The sequence below is a fragment of the Lepidothrix coronata genome, unplaced genomic scaffold, assembly GCF_001604755.1.
Source record: "Lepidothrix coronata isolate B3197 unplaced genomic scaffold, Lepidothrix_coronata-1.0 Scaffold11, whole genome shotgun sequence".
Lineage (NCBI taxonomy): Eukaryota > Metazoa > Chordata > Aves > Passeriformes > Pipridae > Lepidothrix > Lepidothrix coronata.
The window spans coordinates 1,921,461-1,942,640 of NW_016690191.1; the positions used below are offsets into that span (position 1 = coordinate 1,921,461).

At 40.2% G+C, this 21,180-nt stretch overlaps 1 long non-coding RNA gene across 1 annotated transcript; it reads right to left on the reverse strand.

Moving 5' to 3' along the window:
- Window positions 1-1,561: 1,561 nt before the first annotated feature.
- On the reverse strand, window positions 1,562-20,802 carry LOC108492540. The gene is made up of 4 exons (XR_001873140.1): window positions 20,718-20,802; window positions 7,054-7,184; window positions 4,730-4,864; window positions 1,562-1,684 (listed from the first exon to the last, which is right to left on the reverse strand). It is a non-coding gene; the product is annotated as an uncharacterized LOC108492540 (long non-coding RNA).
- Window positions 20,803-21,180: the final 378 nt, after the last annotated feature.

The following is a 21,180-nucleotide window of genomic DNA, read 5'->3' on the forward strand; positions in this document are numbered from 1 at the left end:
AAATATTAATTTTAAGAAACATTAATTAGCAAATTCTTGTCTGTGACTGAGAAGACAGTTGTTGCATGCAGGTGTACGTGCATGGGTACATCCAGGCTTGCACATTGGAGCGTGGGACATGCAGTGAAAAGGAGTGAGGGTTCTCACATGGCCCCTAGTATTTAATCCAAGGCTGTTTGGTGTTTAAACAATGTGTCTGAAGACATGCACACATGAATTTATCTGTACAATAGGGTACATTTAGCATAGGTAAACACCAAAGAGCCAGTGGCCAACGCTGGCTGTTTGCACGTGGGGCTGCCTCAGCACTTTCCTGTGGTTCATCAGGTGGGCACTGATTTGGAATTTCTTTATTTTCATGTGCCTCAGCTGAGATAAACTGGGTGAACTCTTGTGAGACCTCAGCAGGAGTACTGCATCCAGCTCTGGGACACCCAGAATATGAAGGGTGTGGACCTGTTGGAGCGAGTTCAGAGTAGTCCATGAAGATGATCCAAGATTTGGAACAGCTCTACTATGGAGACAGGCTGAGAGAATTAGGGTCGTTCAGGCCTGGAGAAGAGACGGCCCTGGGGAGACCTTACAGCATCTTCCAGTGCCTAAAGGGGCACCCAAGAGAGCTGAGAGGGACTTTTAACAATGACATGTAGTTATAGGACAAGACACAATGGCTTTAAACTGAAAGAGGGCAGGTTTAATTTATATTTATGGAAAAAATTCTTTACTGTCAGGGTGGAACAGGTCGCTGGAAGTGTTCAAGACTAGGCTGGATGGGGTATGGAGTGTCCAGGTCTAGTGGAAGATGTCCTTGCCCATGGCAGGGGATGGAATGAGGCGATTTTTAAGGTCCCTTCCAACCCAAACCAATCTATGACCCTATGATAGCCTGGCCCCACTGGTTCAGGTTCCTGGCAGCCATAGGGAGAGGTTACAACTCTGACTTTCTCCTTCAGCTGAGGCCTCTGGGTCTGTTTTCATCTTCCAGAGCCCTGGAGTTTCCCCATGGCTTGTGGCCTCAAGGGACTGCACAGCTGCTTGTCCTCGAGCCTGATCAGACCGAGGTCAACGGCATAACTCGCCCTCCAATTTCTGGGGACTAAGGTTACACCACTGATGTTACAGGAGAAGTGCTAAATGGCAGAATCAGCTGGATGGAGTGGCTACTTTAGAGTAGTTTAGCCTTGTGGCTTGAGCATTTGGGTTATATTTTAGCAAGTGAGATGACCATTCTTTACAGATATTAAGAATGCAGAGCCTTGTGAATAGCGGAAAATCCAACATTTCATGGATATCACAACTCACGCTCTTTTTTCCGTAATACTAGTGTGTTGTAATTCTCTTTTGCCCTCTATTATCCTTTTACACTGCCACAGAATGTACTTTCATCTTTTGGAAATGACCCTTTAATGCAGTGGCTAAAATTTAATTTAGGATGTTTTGTTTTAAAAACTGTGCATTTTGTCGCACAGGAATAACAATGGAGATTCCACGGTTTTTATTGGGACTGTTAGAGAAAATATGCATTTTTAAAACAAATTTGTGGGATGTTTTTCCTGACTGCTCAATCTGCAAACTGCTCAGCCTTTTAGACCAGGCTGTGTTCCTGTTGAGGTGTGAGCTCTTGCTACCAACACGAATTCCGATATCACATCCTTCCAGTGATGGCTTTTTTGCCTCCTTCATGCTAAAAGAAGCATAAAGTAATTAAAACTTAACTTTTTTTATAAGATATGAAAAGAAACATGATTTTAAAGCACCTTGGGATTTTTGTTTTGAGAACCAAACATCTTTTTTGAATAGAATTGTTTCATTTTCCCCAGTGTAAAGCAGAACTTTGAATTTTGAATGAAGTTCCCCATCCTGTGTGGGCCCTAATATGAAAGTTGTTACCCACTCTCAACTCTTGGAAGTTTTCAAACGATGTTTAACTGGAACATCAGAGACAGTCCCTTCAGCTGGTCAGAATAATTTCAGTTCCAAATCTCTTTATAAAGAAATGAAAGAGCAGATGTTTGTATCTTTTTATTGTCCTAGTGCCTAAGTTATTCAACTGCAGTAGCTACAGAGGGCCTTTTCCAGTATCACTGTAACTTTTAACATTTTTTCTGTGTGGTTATCAAAGTTTTCTTCCATTCCAGCTACTGATTTTATTGCCTAATGCTGGCAATACTCCGTTATCTTTATCTCATCTTGATCTGCGCTTTTTATTTGAGTTGCAAAAAGACCACAGCCACAATTCAGCCTAAGAAGATAAACTAAAGTAATTCAAGCTCAGTGAATGGTCTTATTCTCTTGTGTTCGTACTTTCATAACTTACTACTTGTCTGATCCATTTTCAGCTGTAATGTACATATAATCAACCTTTTCAGACTCCTCACAAGAAAAGCTTTTGTTCACTGGGCAGTAATCAGTATTAAAGGCCTTTAAAATGGGGAAAGTCAATGACACTGGCTCATTGTCCAGATACATTGTTGTTGATGAAGAGAACTGATATTACTGTGAAAGACCAATTTCATCTCAAAGTTTCTTCATCTGCCATGATCACAACATTTTTCACATATTGTTCTTCACAATCATCTAAGTTGGTGTCCACCTCTGATATTTCATTCCAGCTCGGGTAATTTTTTCCCCAGAATAACTACAGAATGATTTGATGGCTTGGAATAAAGCATTGAATGGTCTCAGTCCATTAATGGAGCCTCTACAGACACCATTATATATGAGCTATATATATTACAGCATTTGAATCAGTGAAGAAAAAAATCTTACAGCAAGAAGACACTTGATTACAAATACAGTTGTGTCATTAGTAGATTTTAAACGTAAAAGAGCATCTCTTTAAAAAAAGAATAAGAGGAGTGAAACCATCAAATTTTTTTCTAGGGGGGAACACTGTACTATAGGTCTAATTATAAACCTAAAACTGGTACCAGAGACCTCAAATCCTTTAATATTAAGCTTGTGATTAGATGCATTGATGTTTGCAATTGTTGGGGAGATAATCAAGTATTCTTCTCCCAATTTTTAAATGTTTATATTTGACCCATTACAAACCGGATTTCTACGGTGTCAGGGAGAAACACGGTCCTTTAAATTTTACAGTCAGCAGTCAAATGTGCAGTTTGTGATGGTCCCCACTGCTTTACATCCTGTTGACTCCAATTACAGTCAAGATTTGGATCTAACACAAAGGTGGGGAACTCCCTCACGTCACTCAGACCCGTCCCACGGAGGAAAAAACACTCAGTGGAGTTTCTGGCTCTGATTGCTTTCTGTTTGCCTCAGGGTGTCCAGTTTTACAAGTCTGTGAAACAGCTTCGAAGGTAGTTGATTTTGGGACACCTTTTTGACTGGAAGTCCTTCCAGGAGCTGACCTTTAGAACTAACTGTATCAGACACAGGTTTATACCTTGATGGTGCCCTAAATCATATTTAGATGCAAACATTACTATTTTTTAAACTAAGCCAAAGGCTGTTAGGGGCGATGGCTTTTGTTAGATCCCATAGTAAAGCTGGAAAAACTACTGGACATTAGAAGCCTTCATTACATCTGAAACACAGCAGCAGACTTGGCTAAATACAGTTGAAAATAGTTGCCACATGTTCACTGTATTAGTCAATTAGACAGTTGCTGACAGGGGAATAGTTGGCATCCACAAGAAAAGAATAAAACAAAAGCTTCTTTTCAGATTTTCCTATTTCTATCTTTTATTTGAAACAAACATTAAACACCTATTTCCCCATTTGTCCTTTTTTTTTTTCCCTCTAAGAGGATAACTAGTAGTTTGGATTTTCCCCTTTATTTTTCTTTTCCCTCCTTTTGCACTCCTCATCCTTCTTCTCCCTATTTTTCTTATTTTCAAACTAACTCTTACAAATCTTGAATTTTGGAGAAGTTACAGAAGAGAACAAAGGAAAATTGAAACTCTCTAAAGTGGTTAAACTAGTTTCATTTTTCTTTCTGCTGTTATAACTTTTCCAAACCAAACTGAAATTTTGGATATCGTTCACTTATTCAACTAAAGTAACAAAAAGGAAAAATGAAAGGAAATGGACAGGGAACAAAAATAATCCCAGTGCTTACAAAAATATCATGTAAACAGTAGGAAAAAAAATTATTACATTTCGTACCTTGTCAAGGGGAAAACAATGGAGTTTTGAATTTTTTAATGGAAAAGTTCTTCCATTTTTCAGCTGTTCTGAGAAATCCAAAGACCTCAGCTGATTTCATCACTGGTGTTACTGCATTTCTACTTGTCTTGGATCTTGCTTTTACAAGATGCTATCACAGCTATGCTGTGTCTCTTCTGAATTAACTGAGCTTTTCAGCTGCATATTTCAAGTCTACATGAGTCAAATGTTCATTGGACTCATCAGTCATCAGCTCCATATATCACTAATGCCAACTTTGATACTAAGATGACTCATGTCCTAATTATTTTGAATAACAAGTGTGCTCTTGTGGTAGGACAATATGATTTTGCTTGCTACAAAATGGATCAGCAGAAAGTGGCCACATAATGCAGGCTTGCAAAACAATCATGAAATTACACGTTGGTACAAAATTGTTCACTGTTCTTAATTTTCACAAGGATGATTTTTACCCCCAATGGGTCTGTTAAGCAATTCAACAGGTAGTTGAAAGTCTAATCTTGACAATAAAGTTCATTATTTTAAGTTACTTTTATGCTGTAAAATTATTTCATGTGTAAAGTACTATGGAAAATACCTTGGCAAATGATCCACCAAAGAGGCTGTTGCTATGTTATATTTTGGTGATCATAATTTCCTTTTTGATTGTTCAACCTCTGTAATTCAATAGAACACTGGCAGTACCACTGTATGCCCACTGCACCTTCTATACCTGTTAACAAAAATGAGGAAAAGAAATCTCAGACAGTCCTGGCAAGATTAATCCATTAACACTTATCACGCAGGAGAAATGTGGAGCCTGAGGGCACTGCTGAACTAGGCTGGGCTGTGGATCACGGTGACTTCAGTGGTGGCATGTCCTGTTCAGAGCGTGGCACAGGATGATGAGTGGAATGAAATGCTTTGGACTGTAACTGCCTTCCCTGTCCCGGTTTAATGCAACACCTCAAGAATTTTCCAAGAAGTAGGTGGTGCTGATCTTTGGTCTCCTTCAGTCTCATACCAATACCTGAGCAAGCTGCTTTAGAGTCTCTCTCTCTCTCTGCTGTTCTTTGGTTCACTGAAGACCTTATCTGTACTTACAACATCAAACACAGCAAGCCATCTCTTATTTGCAATCTTTAGATGTTATCAAAGTGGTTGTTATGTTACAACAACGTCTTTCACATTCATGTGACCAGGAAGGCCGTTTTGCAGTTGTTACCCCCACCTCTGTATCCTGTAGCTACATGTTAATAGGTGGAATTATTCAGCAGTTTTACAACTGTTTTTACCATCGATTATATTACTACTTCAATGAGCAAAGTTTTACTTCCGAGTTAGTGTCTTTGGAAGTTTTTCTTTCGTTCTTTGAGATGGGAGGTTGTCTGGACTGCCCACGTTGTAGGCGGGAAACAACAAAACGCTTGGCAAAGTTATGACCCAAATCCCCATCAACTGAAAAAAAATTGTTTCTGAGATGAGGTTGCCTATTTCAGCTCAGATGGAAAACTGGAGAAGGTAAAACATAGAGGACCATGTGGACCACACAAAATGTAAACAGGCAGCTGATCTTTGGCCTGATCCAAACAAATGCTGTTGAAATAATTGAAAATATGCCAGGTGACTTCTGTGGGATTTGCAGCAGGTTCTAAGCTGGCAACCACCCTTTCTAGCAAACAAATCTTGTCTACTTTTAGGTTTCAGGCTTATAGTTAATCAAGTTACTGAGACAGAAATGTCTTTGGCACAAACATGTTTCTCTGTTTCTTTTCCCTGCAACTAATAATGTTTCTCCAGGAATTGCTTCCAAAAAACTCAAAGGCCAGTATTTAGATAAGCAATATCAAAATGCTTCAGCATTAAGCTGCGGTAAGTATTTCCTCCTGTTTGTTGTAATAAAGAAGGTTTTACACAAGCCATGTAGTCTTAACTTTCACCAAGTTAAATAAAGGTTTAGTAAAAGGATTTTGTGCCCTTTTAACCCCCAATAACCAGAGTGCATCCTGTGTGACCATTCATTACATATGAAATGGCTGTAATTTATACCAAATGGGGTAGGTGAATTCAAACAGAAAGATACCATCGATGATAAAAAGATAACACTTCTCTGTAACAGATGCTTCATTTTATGATGGAAATGGGGAAGCTGAATGCTGCAGGTGCCGGGCTGACACTAGGCCTGTGGAGAATCATTAGAGCCTCCTCAGAGATCTAGGTTTACTCTGTGTTTAATCAGCCACAGTCAGAAGAAATGGCTTCATTTCAGCTTGATGAGAGCCAGATTACAAAAGGAAGATAGATGGCCAATAAGGTTCATCACTATAAGCATATTGTCTTAATTTGAAGAAACAAGCTGGCATTCTGTGCTGAGGAAAAGTGAAGTGCAATATGGCTAGTATCAAACCCTAGTTATTTCAAGTCTCTATGCTCCCCACAATGGAAATATTCTGGCTGCTCTTCCTTTGACTAAAATAGTAAAAAAAAATATTGCAAACACTGCAAATGACCACATTTACTCATGATACCACTGCTTTGGGTTCCAAAGCACTGAAACCTCTTGAAGTAGTTCTGCTCATCCTAACAATTCTCCAACCACTTATTTATACATACATATGCTATAATCATAAATATATTTGAGTGTATCCATGAGTGAAAATGTTTGAATTGACTATTGATCAAAAAAGGTCTCTGAGCATAATATGAACACACAACTCCTAAAAGGGTCGTGGTTTAGCCATCTATCATGACTTCCCACGACAGCCATTGGGACAATGAGGCTGTCAGCTGGGGTGTGATGGGGGATGGGACTTTCAAAAAAAGATAGGAACCCAGACCAGGGAACTTGTCCACACAAAAGATAAACAAAACTGGAGCTCTCTGCTTTCTGAGTGAAATACATGATTCATTGCTACTGCTTACCTTATCCTTAGTGCTGGCTTTTTTCCCCTTGTGCACAGATAGACTTTTTGTATAAGCTATTTCTTCAGGGCTCTCCAGAAGAAAGAGTGCTCCTTCAAGCCAGGGAGTTCTCAGGATAAGAGTAAGGGAGCCTAACATTAGGATGGGAACAGAATCCAGATGATTTTATTGAAGTCAGAACCATTTAGCATCAGGAAATCTTCGATATCCAAACTGACTTTTCAACTCATTTTGAATTGTGAATCCATAGGATTTTTTTGTTCTATGGCACATTTAAGCACTCTAACAAACAGGTTTACATATCTAAATTGCTTCCCACAGATCTCTTAAAGGATGTTCTCTGCCACAAGACTAAACAGATCATTCATGCAGAACTTGAGATGCAAAATCTCTCAGTACTATAACTGAGGTAAATTTGGAGTGGCTGCAAATGGATCCCTGCCCCAAAAGAAATTGTTAATTTGTGGAGTTTGAGAAGTTTTGAGACTGCGATTGCTTCAGGGAGATGTGTAGAGTCAGGTTTGGTTGATTTGGGACAAAAACAGCTGAGAAGAAGGATATGGGGGATCTAACTTGTAAATATCTTGGTTCAAAACAAGAATTTTGTGCCTTAATGCAGTGGATGAAGCAGAAGCACTGATGGAAAATACGAAGCAAAGGCATGATAAAGTCAGAAGAATTGGGCCAGAAGTCGGTCTTAAATAATATTTTAACAAAGTCTCAGAAGATATTATGCTTTGTGTGAGGCATGTACAGCCCAGAAGAGTCACCATGGCAGAGGAAATGGAAAAAAGATGAGCAGAGGACTTCTCAGATGCCAATACCTGAATAAGTATTCTGAGATAAAGAGTATGTTATGCAGAATAGTAGTGTTGTTTTGCTTTTGTCCCTTACACCAAGAACATTACTGTTTCTTTTGGTCTTCCTTAAACTAGCTTTATAAAAAAAGCTTATTTATTTTTTTCCACCTTCCTTTGTTCTAACTTCACCCATCTTTGCATGTTAAGATGAAAGCGAAGCAACTCCCACTGACTTTGCAGGTCTGAAGGGAATCAGGAATTTGACTCATCAAAATTATCTCTCCTCCCACGCTTTTCCCCCCCTGAAACACTGAAGGAACACACTCCTTTGTCCCTCACACGTTTTCCTAATGTCTATTTGGACTCAAAGCAGAGAGCTCACAAGGAGGGAGCCACTTTTAAAGCTCAGACCCGGCACATCTGTGTTTCTGCAGGACCTGCTACGCTGCCAGCCCGAGACAGCTTGAACGGCCGCCTCATTTTATGGCTGCACTGACACAACCCTGCAGTGAACCATGCGACCCCTGAAGTGTTTAGAAAGGTGCATTTGTGTAAGGGAGACTTTTTTTCTCTGGAGTAAATCAGAGTCTCCAAGATAATCTGCACAAACGCATTATTGACTCGTCCCTTTTCCCCAAGCAAGGAAAGCTGCGTTTTTCAGAAACCGATCCGCTGAAGCATTTGCAAAGTGGAGACTTAGGAAGCTTAACAATTGGTAGAAATATTATCATCAGCTATCAGGGTAACATTATCCAGCCATTCCCACCCACAGATACACACACACGCTGGATTTCGGCTTAGAAAGCCCTGCAAATAACGCACTGTAGGTGTGTGGTCCTCAAAGTGTTTAAATGTTTGAAGATGAAGTGAGCAGGAACATCTTGCGTGCACCAGCTGAAAGAGGGTTGGGAGGAGTGGGGGGTGGATTTCCCTGGACAGATGATAATTCTCCATCCTTCTATGTGCTGCCAAACTACCTCAACTGGTGGGGGTTTATAAACTTTTTTTTGGTCTCTGAAGAGCAGCTCTTCTAGTGTTTTTTGGAACACATCAAATGCAGTACAATTAAACAGGAGAAAAAAAATATTCCCAGGGCCCTTCATTGCCTTCCTTTCCCCTGTCAAGATATTACTTAATTTAAATGCTGCCAAAGTTAATAATGAAAGACGACATCCTCCAGTGTGTCAGAGCTCAGTGCCCAAGCAGAAAAGCAAGAGTGCCTTTCTGCACTCCTGTCTTTGCTAAATTCAACCTGGAAAAAAACTAGAGCAAATTCAGGGATACTGTAATTAGCAGGATTTAAAATGGTCTCTGCAGGTCACTTTTCTTGGCCCAGAATTGCCCAAGAACTCGACACCCGAACCAAATATCTGATGTGCCTGTGCCATCACGTGGTGCCTGCAGTGTAAGGCTGGAGGTGTCACCAGGTGTGTGTCACCCACAGGTACCCCATAAAAACAAACTGCCTCGGAACAACAGCTTTCCCTTACAAAAATGATGGAAAGTGGGCAGAGCACAGGTCAGAGATACATATCAGGATTTAGTGAATAAAACCACAGGGCTTTTTGAGGGGGAGGAAGAAAGGGAGCTGGCTCCTGCTGAGGACCTGGGAGGCTTTGGGGTGAGGGAGATGACAGGAGTGAAGGCACCCTCCATGTTTTCTCCCTCCTCCACCGTCTCACAAACCTAATACACTGCTGAGGTGATGAACAGGGCAGATGAACGGTCCCAGACCTCACCTCACTTCTTTTTTTTTTTTTTAAAGAGGAAACTTTTTCCCTTTTCTAAAAATAATTTGTATGTGAATCAAAGGGGAAAAAGAAAGGTAACGCACAAAGATACAGAGCAGCTTGTTAATTAGTGTGAGGTGCTCTCAGTGCTCCTGTATATATGGAAGGGCTAAAAACGTAAAGTACTGAGGTGACATTTTTGCTGCTGCTGGGCCTGTGGAGCATTACTGTGACGTGCAGAGCTCCTTTGCCTGGGTAACTCCCTCCCAAGTCATCCCAGTTGGGGTCTTGAAAGTTGCACAATAGGATTTGAGGTTTTGACACTGAGGCTGGGGATTGGGATTTGTGCTGGATTTGTGCAAGAAGGAATATTCTCCCGCAGCATATCCACTCTGTGGAGGTGACATTCAGTGGGTTTGCACTCTCCTGCCCCTGTCCTTGGCAAAACCCTATGCCAAAGCCTTCTTGTGGGGAATACTTCATGTTCTCCATCGTACAGCTTTCAGAGGTTTGTTGGTACAAAACGAAGGACCTTCCCAAGGTGGTCCCTCTTCTCTCTGGTCTCTAACAAGGTAATCACAGTCCCTACTCCGGAGAGCAAAGCAGGAGTGTTTCAAACCATGGTATTCACCTATTAAAGGTCAAGGTTAGAGCCTGCCTGGCTGTAGACCAGCATACCTTAATCACAGCAGCTTAATGGCCTGGTTCTGCAGCCGATGGAGCAGAACATCATGTGATGTCTATCACTGACTTCCCAGCTACCACCTACAGCTCAGTCATGGTTCTAAAGCAAAGCTTACACTCCTCCCTCTGGGTCTGCAAGAAGATGCTGTAACCACCTAGATCTTGTGTCTCTGAGACCAAAAAGTGGAGCAAGGAGTCCCTGTAACACCTTAAACTGAAAGGAGGAGGGAATTCACTTTAGCAACCCCCAAAGGGAACTGCAGCAGTGTTTAAATCCAGTGACTGTTCTGCAGGAGATGCTGCTTGTGGGAATGGATATTCCTCTCCTACAGCTATGGCTGGAATTTCTGTCCTTTTATCTTTGTCTATGGAAGCTTACACTTTAAAAGAAAAAAAGCACAATAATAACCTAAGTTGTTAATCAAATTAACTGGGAAGCACTGCATATATGTGATGAAACAAAAAAGTTGCCTTTGTCCTGCACAAATACCAAGAGCAGGTTAAACATTCTGTCTTCAGTGAAGCCAATGACATTACACTTAGGATAGTACAACTTCTATCTGTACCCTTTCTTCCCTAAATAGCTACTGTTTATCAGCTACAGGTTTTGGGGAGTTAGGTGGTTGGTTCGATGGGAGATCATGACCTGTATGGTACCAAAGGGGACCAAAACAAAGAGAAAGTTATTATGAGCTTTGAATGATTTGATACAATAATACAATTAAATTGTGCGGAGCTTCTAGAAAGCAGTGAATGGCCGTGGCTGGATCCATCACCCAAATGCCATGTACCTGCTTTCCTGCTGTATGTCCCCTCATTTCCTTGCTAGGTAGAGGGAAGAAAAAAGGCTGGTAATTTATGACTCCTGTTAATACCGTAGGCTGGATGTGTTGACAATATATCAATAATTATTTCTGGCAAGACCTGAACAGCATAGTATGGGTCTCTGTAGGATGACTCATTTTACCAGAAGACAGATATGTGTGACCTGAGTTTTATGACAGATGTCAAATATATCGAAATGTGGTGTGAGGAAGATCATCTTATTGGCAAAGTAATGAGAAGCCAGTGGGAAGATTAATGTTAAAACCGAATTGTGTCGTGCCTCCTTCACTCTGTGATTTTGATAAGTGATGCTGAGGCAGAAGGGAAGGGGTTATCCTCAGCCCTGTGTGGGCCAGGAGTGGGAAAAGTTTGGAGGAGCAATAATGTTAACCAATGTGATACCTTAACTTTCATGGGGAGATCAAAACCAAACAGCTTTTTGAAGGGGAGGCAATTGTTGGGAGGGTTGATAAATGTGGCGGTGAGGGGGGGACGACCAGCAAACCAGACAGCGTGGCCTAAATCTTTCAAGGTGACTGCTGTCGTGACAACTTAAATGGGTCTTATTTTCAGCAAGTGTTAAGCCTCCCACCTTCTGAAAATCAAGCCCTCGTGTTTCACACTGGCTGCCACCGAGCGGAGATCAGCTGCCACCTTGGGAAGCGTAGGCTCAGGAGCCTCTCCTCCAGCAAAGCCAGCACAGTGAGGATTCCTTTGTAGAACTGGGCTCTTTGCTGCTGTATGAGAGGTCCCTGTCTCAGGCTCCCCCATAGATGCACATCTGTGATGCCTTTGGAGCCCTGGCATGGGCTCCTTCCAACCTCCCTGCCGTGGGCAGAGATGGCACCTGTTAGTCTGTGTTGCTCAAAGCTCCATCCAACCTGGCCTTGGACACTTCCAAGGATGGGGCATCCATAGCTTCTCTGTGCAACCTGTGCCAGTGCCTCACCATCCTCATAGTAAGGAATTTTTTCCTAATATCTAGTCTAAATCTACCCGCCTACAGCTTAAATCCATTACCCCTTGTCCTACCAAAATATCATGCCTCCATCCTTGCTCCTGATGGAAAGACAGTGGAGAGCTGCCTCCCTTGGCAGTGAGGAAAAAAGTTGGATTCATAGTGGAGGCAGGAAGAGAGACCCACTCTGTGACTTGATCATATTTGGTTGTGCAGAACCATTCTAACACTCTTTGGGGAGGGAGTATTCTGTTTACCAAAACTGCCACATTATCCAGGGAAAAAGGTTTTGGAGAAAGCCTGTATTGTGATGCGCAGATACTTTTTTTCTTGTTTGTGCAAGAAGGCCCCTTTCAAGTGACACAGGTGCTTCAATGTAATAACAAGGTCAAGCTTGAAAAAAAATTATATACTTTGAATAATTGAGCTATATTTTTAGCCCTCATTTTGTGATCTGTGTCACATATATATATATATGTGTGTGTGTGTGTGTCTCATTTCCCTGTTCACCAGAGACACTTTTGCCATATTCAGGTTTGCTACCTAGAGAAGAGGCACATGGGCACTTGGTGAGCTAAAGGCACCTCTTGACTTCTTTCAACACAAAAAAGTGTTGCAGGACTTTTCTTGCTTTTTCTTTTTCTTGGAAAGGTCATGATTATAATTTCATTACAAATAGGACAACTTTCTTTCATTCAGCTCTAATAGTGGCACAAATTTAACTATATTGTGCTAGCAGGCACTGATATATTAATTAAAATATAGACTAATTATTTACCCTAGTTAGTTCATACAAATCTCAGTAGTGTAATCAGTGGACTCCCTTAAGGATTTTTGTCATATTCGGCAATAGAAATGGTTTCTCTTTTTTACTCTACTCAGGAACAGTTAGTTTGGGGTTTTTACTTTCAGGTCGGTGGTTCAGTGGCTGCCACGGACCTGGTCCCTTGCAGAGGGATCTTGCAGCCACAGCCGGACTGATTGGTGCTAATAGGTGGATAAAACCTATCAAAAAGTTACTGTAGGAGCTGTGGCACTGAGGTGAAATGACTCTTCCCAGCCCAAACTTTGAGGAAATTCCTGACCTCGCTCTGGTTGCTCTGCGGTACATTTGGTCACACATAGCCAGAATGGTTTCTGGGAAGTGGTGCTCTGATGTTCTTCAGCGTGAACAGATGTGGAACAATGTTTACACAGGGAAAATGTTCAGCCTGTTTCGTAAGGAAGAGAAAGGAATGCCTCCTGGCAAAACAGAGGCAGAGCTCCGAGACAATAGGGATCTGAGCATTTGTTAAAAGGACAAGAGAGGCTGACAGTCTGGAGCTGCAACACAACTTGGGATGCCCAACTTGTGTATACTTAGGGATTATTTGCTGTCAGGTGTTTATTTTAAACACAGGTGGTATGAAAGTTGCAGATGGCCTTGCTGAAAGGGAAGAAAAAAACGTTCAAAGCAAAGAGGTGCAGGAGAGGAAGTATGAGGTGAGGCTGAGGAGGACTGAGACTGACCCAACCTGCAACTTCCAACCCCGGCAATCTCATAAACACCTTTTGTTCCTCCAGCATATAACCATCATCTTCAAACCCTGTGTCCAGAGCATGTAAAACTGAAAGAGTAGGTCAAGATTTCCTAGGTTTTTTTCTCTTTATTCTTTTCTTTAAGTGCCAATCCCTACTGTCTCATTTTCCCTTCACTTTTCTCTTTTTCTCAACAAGAAGACTGAGCAGCACTGAAGAGAAGAAAATGCATCATCTAAGCTGCTGGAAGAGACAGTGGTGAAGGTCTGTACAGCCCTTCATGCATGCACTGTAATTAAAAAGTGTGTCCTTCCCCCTGCTGAAGAGAGGGGCTTGACAGATCCAATTTGGGGTATCCAGTACTAAACCCAAGTTGACTGTTGTTGGTATCAGTAGTGTGGGTAGCACCTGGGAACCAAGTTCTCTGCAACAATGGGAACTATAGCCTTCTTTAAATATATATTTCCTGGAAAGAGGCACTAAAAAGATCAATCAGAAATTAACACATAGGCTGAGAATGAGACTTTCCCAGTGAGACAGTGCAAGACTACATAAAAACCTGCCTTAAACAGCAGAGTCATCAGCGTTCCTGGCAGTGCAGCCTGAGCATCTTTGAAAATCAGGTACCCTTTAAGAACATTTTCATCACAATATAACCAATATACATATTATTACATTTCCTTTCCCTGTTCTACTTCTGGTTTAACCACGTGTGAACCAAGCTAACATGATTAGACACCTTGTTTTTCACCACTCATTTCTGTTTGCAGTCTTCCATAAAATGCTTCAAGTGAATTTTAATATGTTGATGGTACTTACTGGAGAGATTAATATTCATAATAAATACCCCTTAGAAATAATCTTCAGCAAATCCTTTTGACAGAGGAGTCAGGGCTGCTAATGACAATAACTACTACAAAATGCAATTTGGTCAATTACTTTAATTAAATTTCACTCTGTAATGTCTTCTCATTTATATAGTAAACTAATAGGGGAGAAGTACATCATCCTTATTTGCCTCCACTTAAATGCCCAAAACTGTTTCCTTATGTTTTGTTTTACCATTTGCAGCTCTCTCAGCTTCTCGGAACATTTGAGATAATTATGGGTTTTACAAATAAAGCTTATTCTTCACCGAGAAAAGTTGAGACTTTCTTTTGAGTATGCTTTCCTAGAATAAAAACCTTGGCTACACAGATCCTAATCTGGTATTTACAGACTGGCTGATTTTGGATGGTGCCAGCATTCCAGTGTAAATGGTAAAAGTGTCTACATTTCATCAAATGCTTTTTTAATTATATTGTTTGAAACTGGAGTAAAAAGGAACACAGCTGTCTGGAGATTTTGGTAGGATACAGGTTATAATGAACTCATGAGAAATAACATAGCTGTCTTTTTAATGCACTTTACTGCACTGAACAAGGAATTTTACACTGTGGGCAACATTCTCAGCTGGAGTAAATTGCCATATCTCTGATTTCCTCACTGTACAATGGCCTGGTTCTGAGCTCCTAGCTTAAAAAAATGTAACTCTTATTTTCAACAGTTCATATAACAGGAGAGGATTTGGCTTGGGTTTATTATGGTGCAATTGTGTGTAAATATTAAGGTCATCTGTTATCTGGAAAAATGCATGAATTAAGTTAAAATCAGTAACTCTGAGCCCACACTGTATCAGTAAAATCAATAAAGCTGTTTCTGTGAGCACTGTGAATATTCATGTCAACAAGGCTTACGGGAATGTAAAGCATGCACGTATGACAATTTAGTGATAATTTTAGGGGCAGCATTGTTTTGGGGAGCTGGTGCTGCAATTCCTCTGCTACAGCATTAGCAGCAAGTAAAGCTTCAAGAGGGAGAAACAACTCATTTTTATTACAGGGCGAACTGAGGAGGGGCAGCAGAGGGAACCCCTCTTAGACGCTGAAGTAGAAACCACAGTTTTTTCCCCTGTGGCTTCACAGAACTCCTGCAAACTGCAGCAGTTCTTTCAGTGGGCTTCCAATTTCTCTGCCCATGCTATAAATTTTGTTGGGAAGATGAAGTCCTACAGCGCAATTAACTCCAAAAGTGGTACAAAGCAATGGCGCGCAGATACCGGGCTGCAGTACTTAGCACTTAACTCTGAAATTCTGATAAGCCCTATCAACTCAGGGTTGTGTTTAATGTTCACTCCTGCTTATATACTGAAGATACAACCTAGCGGTCACAGTGTTAACACTCCCCAATATCTATTACAATTAGTTTTTGATTAAGAAGCCTAGCATGGCTTTTGAAGCCTTTTATGTTGTGTCAAATGGCTAGTGATGGAGTGAGATGCACAGACACCTCCCAGTAACAAAGCATCTTGTAAAAGGTTTCAAGTGAACTATTTTATCATCCTAATGGAAACCAGATGACTCTAACTCCCCCTTTAATTTCAACTATTTACTGAAGAGTCCTTGTTTTGAATTACTTAAAGATTTATTCCAAACCACTATCTCATGCATTAAGAATCACTAATAACAAAGCCATTCTGAGCGGAGCAAAGCTTTTAAAGAATGTGACTATGCCATTGCATTTATTCTTAAGTTTAAACCTCGTTTTTTAATGGCTTTCACATTTTTATATCTCAGTTTATTTTCTTTTTTTTTCTTCATTTTATTTTTATTTTTTTTTCCTTGAAATTCCAAACACATTTTTCCCCATTCATTTCCAGTCTGCAGTTTCTTGCCCTGCTGACAGGGACCGCAGGCTGGAGCTTGGATGGTGGAACTGAACCTATGCATGTGCTCCTTCCTCCCACCCTCTGGAGAGCCTCTATTTTGGGTCTCCTGGGTGGGCTTAGAACAGGAAGGAGTGCCAAATTAAGGCTCTGGGGGGAAATTGTGTCCACCCTGCACAGCTTCGTTATTTCTGCTGAGCAGTAAAATTTTCAGGGGACGAAAGTGTCGCTTCACATTAAATGTTGTGGCCTGATGGCTGGATACGCCCCAGCTTGGCCACTCTCCCTTGGAAAAACAGGAGGACCAGAGGGAAATCTGCTGCTTTGCCCTTGCCCACTATCTCTGCCAGGCTCATCCCTTCCTCCCAGCCACATCTCTCCCTGCACTGCTGTAGAAGGAACCCTGAAATCACTGGGATTAACTGGATTAGCGGTGCAAAGCGAGTCTCCTTTCTCTGCTGCTGCAGTATCTGCTGCCTGGGGTACAGACCTCCCCATTTCCGTGGAGCCTTGCAGAGACACAGAAATTGCTCTTAATGAGCACAGCCATGAGCTGGTTTTCATCCCAAAATGTGACACTGTTATTTACATCTGCCAGTATTTTACCGAGCTCTCCAGCTCCCTGTGGACACTGTCTTCTAAGATGTTTCAGGCGACGCAGCTGCAATGTTCTTTTGCCAAAATGCCCTTTTGACTCAGACTGTAAAGTTCTTCAGTATACATTTTAGTGGCATTAAAAGGATTAAAGAATGGCATAGTTAATTAAAGATAGATTTTTTTTTTCTAGTAAATTTATGAGAAAAATGTTAAGGAAGAGGAAGGTGGAGAAATACAGCTGTCCAAAAATAAGAAGAGGCTGTATAATAAAGTGTAGCCATTAAGTGTCTTGAGAATCTTAGCTGTATTGAATAAGGAATTTGGACAAATAGAAGATGGCCTATTTTAAAAACATTAAACAGGCTTTTGTTGCAATGAACATCAATAACTATTGACCTTTCGTGATCATGAGTCTTCTGAGCCACAAAAACAGTTAACAAATCAGACACCCACTCCAAATGGAGAGCTTTTTTATCCTTCACAGAGATTTCAACTGTGTGAACACGTATTTTCAAATCTAGATCGAATCTAGAGGCCTTTAGTACCAGCTTTGCATGTACTGGTCTTTGGACAGAATTAGAGTTCTTGGTATGATGAGAGGGAGGGAGTGAAGTGCTTTAGGTGGGGTTGAACCTCAGGTCATACAAGGGCATGCAGTGATAGGACAAAGGGGAATGGCTTTAAACTCGCACAGGACAGGCTTAGATTAGATATTAGGAAGCAATTCTTCACTATGAGAGAGGTGAGGCCCTGGCACAGATTGTCCAGAGAGGCTGTAAACAATCCATCCCTGGAAAGGTTGGACGGGGCTTGGAGCAACTTGGTTTAGTGGAAGGTGTCCCTGCCCATGTCAGCAGGGTTGGAACCAGATAATCTTTAAGATCCCTTCTAACCCAAATCAATCTATTATTCTATGATACCAAACAGGATGCCAAAAGGCGAGGCATATCTGACATATAATTGTCTGAATCCTAAAAACATCAAGGACAAGAATGTATCTACAGCTTGTCTCCTCTTATTCTACCATAATAAGAAACATTTTTACAGTGGTGGATAAAACAGGTATTAGTTAATAACTCACTAACATTAACTACATTTCAGAATAACAAAGTATATTTCATTTGAGGAACAGGGAACAGGAACCACAAAATAAAATGGTCATATGTTGATGAGATGACAGAAAAGTTGTTAATTCTCAGTTCTTCAGCCAAGTTATTAGGCTGAGTTGCATTGTAAAACTGAGACTGCCTATAAACTGTATGAACACATAAATACTTCTGCGTTTGTAAAATCCGTATGCTGGCACACAGAGATGGTGACTTCTGCATATCACTAAGAAAACTTTAATAAACTACATTTTGGTAGAAGTCAGGGAGAAAGTCTCTTCTCCTCCCAGTATAGCATGAATTTTGTGTTATATCTGCAGGCCCGCAGTGGACTCCTAGTTCTCCAAGTCCATCATCAGAAACCCTTTCCCATGAAGTATTCCATCAATTTTCTTTGGCAGGCCTGAAATGTCCTCTGCTTTCTGACTGTACCTTTTAGATGTTTCTGCAGTTTTACTTAATGTTCAGATAACACTGTTTTACTTAATATTCAAAAGCAGCATTGTTTTTAAATACTAGAGAAGTGTAATATTTATCCATAGAAATATTTTTCTACAGTTCCTCATAGTGTGAGTACTGATGATTATTGTTGAAGAACTGGAAATTTCACTACTTTCTAACATACAGTTCTATATTCTTTGAATAATTTTTAGTTAAAATAATAGTTAAAAGTAAGAAGCCAATTGATTTGTGTCCACTGAAGTTTGCACGATGAAAACATGACAGGAGAGATGCAATTAGTCTCAGATCTGGCTGCCTTTATTTCCCAGCTTGAACAACCAGGGACCTGTTTACAGCCAAGTTAACTAGGACTAATTGTGGACCTAAAAGCAAGGCCTGGCTTCATGGTAATTTTGGTATTGGTCTGGGATAAACAGATAGGGCTGCACATAGAAGCTGCTGCTGAGCTGGCAAGCCAAAAGGAATTGAGAAAAAAAACCTCTCAATTTTTAGGATGTGGGAGAGAAATGCTGAGGATTTATATTTTAGGAAAAAAAAATGTTGGGAAAACTTTTACCTTTGGCAATTTAAAGTATATTTTGCTTAGAAGCAATAAGCAGCTCTAGTGATTGCTGATGGAGTATTAAATCCAAATATTCATATATTTTAATGTCTTTCCATAATGAACAAAAGCAATGTATTTGAGGATGAAACCAATTCTTTAAATATTTCATATTCTACAGGGTTGTCAACAGGACAGCATCAGTCTGAGAATCAATTGCAGGATGAACAGATGTGCAATACTTTTTTCAGTGATTCAAATAAATTTGCTCTCCATGAATTAAAAAATAGTTTGTTCATAAGTTGAGAGAGAAGAAAAAATGAGAAACGAATGTCTTAAAATTCAGGCTTCTCTAGGTTTAATTTTTAGATGATTTTAAAATATGGGTCCTTGCCCTTTCCAAAGTTATTTCTATTAGCTATTTTCCTAAGCTTGCTATAAACTGCCAGTTTTCCTCTCTGTTAATTATTAATATGACCTGTTTATGTACCAGTTATCCAGCTAACCATTAATGTCTGTTTACTCATTGATGACCTTTGCAACTACATGCCAGGCACTTGGCTAGTAAATGTCAACATTTTTTAATAACCTAAAAAATACTCTTCATAGCTTATCTACCTAAAATTTTTTGAAGTGAAAAACAAAAATTAAACACTACTTACAATAAACAGACATTTGTATAAGGCTGTTTCAGCCAAGTGGCACAGTGAAAGTAAAAGAAAAAAGAAATTACTGATATTCTCTGCTTATGGTTTTGTTTTAAAATACATAACAACAGGAAAAAGTATAGGTGCAGAATGCAAGCATAATAAAATGTTTTTCAAAAAGAATTACTATGGATAAATCTTCATGAATTTTTTCCTCAGAATTTCAGTATTAACCTGAGCACAAGTAGAATATCTCTTCCATGTGTTCTGGTAATAGCCAAAGGCTACACTGAGAACACAATCACATTAAACCTGAAAGTGGTGACACTAATTTTTACCCATGATAGAAAACTCTATCTATACTTTTGCTCACTAAATGTACCTAATTTAAAAAGACAAGCAGTAGCCCAAGTAGCCCAGGATGAAAAAGAATATGAGGGCACTTCCCACCCAAATTGATGTGTAGGATGGCCTCATCCAATCTGCAGTGGAGATAAGTGGAACAGGCAGGTTTCTTTTTCCTTGGTCCACTAACACCCTTTTCTCACAAAGGCCTTGAAATATTGTCTCTGTGATTACAATTTGCAGGTTAAAAATTGGCTTCCTATTGAAATATTTTCAAATATTAGCATCATCCCAACCATAAGTAATGGTGATGGCATTTACAGAGATTGCAGCTTTGATATATACATAGTTATATGTTCACATTTTCTCGTTCATTGGAGTTCTAACTTCAGTAAAAATTAGGTTTCTTTTTTTTTTCTAGTTACAGCCTTGAACACTTGCTGTGACTGTCACTTTACGTTGAATTTATTGTTCAGCATGTAAGTTGTGAGGCTGAGGAGCAATCTGTCATAAGCCATTGTATCAATAATCTCTGAAAGGGTTTGTTTTGGTCCTGGGTGGGAGGTAAGCTTTCTAGATTTGTACCCTCAGTTACAGAGACAATTTGGGCTCAATAGTATTGTTTCAAAGGGATTTGTCTGGGCTGTAACACATTTACTTAAGCACTGTGCTTCTGTACAGGATGGTTATACAGTACTTCAAGCATATAAATGCCTTTCAGGTTTTCTGTACTGAATGATAACTCACCTTGTCTTTCTCGGTGAGGTAGGTAATAAATAGAAATCTGGACTGTAACTGAGACATTCTGACTTAGTTAGATCTTCTGGTGTCCTGAAAAAGACAAGTAGACTCAATTACCATGCCAGAAACTACATAAAGATTGTCAAATTAAATCCAAAAACCTATGTTTAAATAACGGTATGACAAAACCTGAAAAAAGACAAGAATATCAAGCTCTTCTGACATTTTGACCTGAAGTTACAGCACTGTGGAAACAAAGAAAAATATTCTTTAAAACGTGCATTATTGGCTTGAAAGACTGAGGGGTAGGACTCGGTCAAATCCATTTTAAGCCTAGAGATATGGACAAGTGGAGCTGCAGCCATTAATCCATTCTGTGTTGCTGCTTTTTGTTGTGATAATCCCATGGTTTGTTTGTTAAGCATGTAAATACAGAACTAAAAGGGAAAAATAATGCTATGCTACACTT